Below are 5,000 nucleotides of genomic sequence, written 5' to 3' on the forward strand. Positions count from 1 at the left end.
CTCCCCCCTTCCTCGCCACGCGCAACATAGTGCGGTTCAAACGGAGCCTGTTATCAAGTAGAAAAAAACCTCGCAATTAAACACCACAGGATATTACTGCCTTGCTGAAAATGTCAACGTTGGATTGTAGCTGCGTGACATTTACCCTGGCAATCTGAGTCCGAATGGGAATGTCACAATCATAAGAACATATTTAAACTGCGATTGAGGCGATTTGAAAAACAATGAAAAGGTAGACTAAGGTTATTTTTTTAATATTTTTTAAAGAACTGGATCAGTGGTCACTTTTAAATGCGAACGATTAGGGGAAACTTTTCAGGACTATGCAGAGATGACAAGGGTGAGACAGGATGGCTCTGTTTGTGGTCCTCTGTAAATAAGGAAACAAATACGGGAGAACAGAGCTCATATGAGCGCAAGATTTCGGCTGCATCGGGCCGATTAGCAACCTCAACCGGAGGCTGTCACGTGGTAGTACAGCTGTTATTTCCACCCTGGTTTATTGTTTCTCTCGTCAAAAGTCGAGCGTATCTTTATACCATATATCCTACGTTCTACTGAAACTCACAGATAGGCCTACACACAGAGACACACATTGATACTGGGTCGCAACCGTTTATGATTGATGGCCCAGAGGGTTAGTTGCCTTCCCTCTCCCTTTCCCGCTCTGTACACACGTGTAGGTCATGTGTGGCTGACTAATGAAGGTTAAGGAGGTCAAGATCTGTAACTGTGGTCTTGTCCCCTATGTCCGCATATGCTATATGCTAGTGTATGTGCTTGTGTGTGTGTGTGTGTGTGTGCACGTGCATTAGTGCGTGCATGTGTTTGTGTGTGTGTCACTCTTTGGGAGCAGGTGCAGAGATGAAAAAAAAAGCCATATAAATGATCTCTCTCTCTCTCTCTCTCTCTCTCTCTCTGTGAAATCCTTATATCTAAAGAGGTTAAATGGAGTTAGAGGCCATCATTACCGGTACTTGTCCCTGCTTGCTCACCATTTTACTTATTGGAGTCTTAACACAAGGCATGGGTGAACTTGTGACAATGGTGTAAATATTTTAAAAGACGTGAATAAAAACGATGTGATACGCAAAGTTATCTATCTGTAGCCTTCTAGCAAATGGCCTTCTTGTGGTTGTGGGATTGTCACACCTATGAGCACTCTCTGCTGGAACAGAATGGAATAGTCAGACACACACACAGATGTGGAAATAACATTTCATAGCTTTTATTAGAGTTAATTAAACTGAATATTAGTGATATTTGTTATATCTGAAAGCCTAGTCCAGATAGATAATAACCCTGGAAAACCCTGCACATTTATTTTTTTCATATAGCTGTTGTTGGTGCCTTCGTGGCCGTAGTGATTCCAAGGTTTAAACTGTCAACTGACTGGGACGTAAATAAAATATGTTGTTTACCGTAAGATGCTCTAATGAAATTGTGAGAAACAGTCATTGATCACGTAGTCAATCATGACCTCTCCACGTGAGAGGCTGGCCAAAGGGTTCAGCCAAACCTGAGCTGTCATACTGTGGCATCAATTGTTCGTACGTTCCGCAATGAAAATGACACTTTCTGGCCTTTACAGTCAATTTACTGTACTGTGTTTCACTGTATTTCTATACTTTTGTAAAGTGTGTTGCCACAATACAATACAGTACTGTAGTTTCACTAAAGTAATTTGCAAAATATACAGTAGAATTCTGATTATTGTATATTTACAGTATTTACAGCCTATTGCACTATTTTTACAGAATCAACAAACTGGCCCACACTGGTGGCAGGGGGAGAATGTTCACTGCAGAACAGATTTGACCTTTTTACTGTATAGTGAAGCCCATTATTTTGACTTCTTACAGTATCTACATCTAATGTGGAAAAATGACTGCAATACATATTTTTGTGTCAGAATCTTTGCCATTTTGTACACATCAGAACAAATATAAATCAATGGTGTTGACAGGTCCTTGTTTAGAATATCGTTTACAGAATTTAGCAATACAAAAACAGAACTACAATATTTTACTGCATACAAATTTTTAAATACTTTCTGACAGTATATTTAGAGTTAGAGTGCTCAGTACAAAACCCAAATTGTATTACGTTGTCAGTGGTAAAACAGTCAATATTGTGAGGGTGCTGCACAAAAGTTTAATTGATGGTTGCAGAGGTTGAAATTGACAGCTGTAGTTTCAATTTTGATATCCATTGTTAAATAAATGAGAAAACATACATTTTCAATTGAGCACTAATTGTAGGTTTTGATGGAAATGTTTGGTTTTGATTGGTGTGTGATACGTTTTGAGAAGGTGGTGTCATTCTGCAAACATCATATAGTGTTTTGGTCATTTCGTCTTCTAGTAAAACTGTAACACTTTACCCAGCATAACGGCCACACTCAGTACATTTTCTGTGGTCTTTTTCTTTTTTTTTGCAGATATGCTCTGCAGACTAAAATAGGATTAAGTCAGTGCAAATAGAGAAGACTGATCTCTACTGCATGTATGCATGACTAAAGCAGCCCTGTTCTGGCATTATCAAACATAGGTGGCCACACTAATTATCTTTACTAATCTAACCTATTTCATCTCATTTACTCAGATCCATTGGCCATGATAACACACTCACAGCAGCAGTTAGTATGTATTCTATTTGTAGGTGTGTTAACGTTAACGTTTGGGAGGCTGTTTGTCTCCTCTTGTGATCGTGTGTGTACTGAATGCCCCCATGTGTGAAGGGAGACTCCCCATCACTACCAGCCCCTCACCACATGTTTCATATTGCCATGTCACCACCAAAACAAGGTCCTGTGTGTGTGTGTGTGTGTGTGTGTGTGTCTGTGTGTGTGTGTATGTGTGTGTGTGTATGTGTGTGTGTGTGTGTGTGTGTGTGTGTGCGTGCCCTATATCATATATCGTCACCTTCCTAAAATAATTGCCTAAGTCATTTTTTCAGGTTTTTCAGAAAACACAAAAAACTTAACCAAAAAATGAATATATGATATGTATTGATAATTTCCCTTAAAAAAGGTTATGACAAAAGATGACTTTTGACATACTAATTACAATGTTTGTCAATTATGTAACACAAGAGGAATAAATTACTTAGGCACATTTTGGAACATGCCATGATTTTAAACCTTCAACTCTGTCAACAATAAAGATTAACTAAGCATACAAAACTGCCTAAGTCATGCCTAAAATTGCCTAAGTCATATTGTCTTTTGTCTTAGGCAAAATAAAACTGCTTAAGTCACATAGGCCATTATTCTACAGGGGTAGAATCACATGATCTGTTCAACTGAGGATGTGGGCAATTTTACCAGAGGTGGCCAGCATCATGAGGAGATGATTTAGGCAAAAAAGTCATAGGAAGGTGACGATATGGAGTTTCCATCAGAGGCCTGTGCGTGTGCGTGTGTGTGTGTTTCTCTCTCTCCCCCTTATTCTTTTCTTCTTCTCTTCATTTCCCCCTTTCTCTCTTTCTACCCCCCTTTTCTTCCACCATGTTTTATTCATGTTTTCCTAAAAGCAAGAGGCAGCATGAAGTCATAAAGCCATTAGTCTCTCTACACTCTGTCCAGCACTCCTCCAACACATCCCCCACCTTCACTTCTCCAAAAACCTTTTTCCTGTCCGGAACAGGAGGGCCATCTTCCTGTGTATATTAAAATAGGATAAACACACACACACACACACACACACACACACATTCTGAGGGAGGCAGAGAGATTTCTCCGTAGCACTTTTATTCTGCTGTAAATAATTCAGTGGTGAGATGTGAGATATACCTAGATGACCCATGCTAAGAGCAATCACATCCGCAGAGATCAGGCCAGCATTCTAGAACATTCTGGGCCAGCATTCTGGAACATTCTCTCCATTGGATCATATGGGGGAACAGCTCTGTGTGGTCCAGATGAGCAGAGAACCATCATAGGAGTCAGGAAGATGTCCAGCTCTCACACACACACACACACACACACACACACACACACACACACACACACACACACACACACACACACACACACACACACACACACACACACACACACACACAAACACACACCAAGCTCACACATGATCAAGAAAGAAAAGATTTCCACCTTAGAGGTCTCTCAAGAGAGATGATGGTTTTATTCAAAAGACAGAGAGATAGGCTTAAAGGAGGGAGAGAACAAAAGAGGGAGAATGCATCAGAATCCTAAAGATGAGTATCAGAAATATGATGGTGCTTTTGAACCTCCCTCACACATTCAGAGAGGACGCATGTGTGTAAATCATAGAAACTTCAAATCATCATTATTTATAATATCATTAGTATATCTTTCTATTCATTAAACATTATTAAACAAAATAATTCAGCGGACACCTGCGGAAAATACAGAGAGCTTATTTCCGTATTGAAGTGAATGTTCCCTCTCCAGAGCAGTGCTGCTGTGCTGCTGTGTTGGATGTCTGGCCCTCTCCACGGCAGCTGTCAGTGGGAGATCTATGGAGATGTGAAGAGACGAATGCAAACAGGGCTCTCCTGCAGACCCATGTGTCACCGAGCCTGAGCCTAGTTAGGAGACTGATAAAAAGCACAGCAGGTAGAGGTAGGTGTGTGTGTGTGTGTGTGTGTGTGTGTGTGTGTGTGTGTGTGTGTGTGTGTGTGTGTGTGTGTGTGTGTGTGTGTGTGTGTGTGTGTGTGTATCATATGCAAGTGGTTTTCTTTCAAATGAAATCAAATGTGTTAGATTACCAACCATCGAAAAACCTACACCTTAAACCCTCACAGAAGAAAGCCTAGCAATGAGCTGAAAGTATTGGTAGGAGTATTTGTATTTGGAGGAGCAGGTTATCATTCAGACAAAGACAGCCCCAGACGGCACCCCTCACCCCCTCACCCCCTCAGGAGCCCCTCTCCCAGGGGAGCTTCTCCTTCTCCTTCTCCTTCTCCTTCTCCTTCTCCTTCTCCTCTGCCTTCAAACTTCTGCCTTTCACTTTCAACTC

General features: G+C 40.9%; 1 protein-coding gene across 1 annotated transcript in view; it reads right to left on the reverse strand.

The window, feature by feature from the left end:
- chrna6 (cholinergic receptor, nicotinic, alpha 6) overlaps nucleotides 1–15 on the reverse strand; it is a 13,576-nt gene extending 13,561 nt beyond the window's left edge. Inside the window, exon 1 of the mRNA XM_012831666.2 lies at nucleotides 1–15. This exon is cut by the window's left edge and continues 237 nt beyond it. The gene's annotated coding sequence lies outside the window, so the exon portion shown is untranslated.
- Nucleotides 16–5,000: the final 4,985 nt, after the last annotated feature.

The sequence above is a fragment of the Clupea harengus genome, chromosome 22, assembly GCF_900700415.2.
Source record: "Clupea harengus chromosome 22, Ch_v2.0.2, whole genome shotgun sequence".
NCBI lineage: Eukaryota > Metazoa > Chordata > Actinopteri > Clupeiformes > Clupeidae > Clupea > Clupea harengus.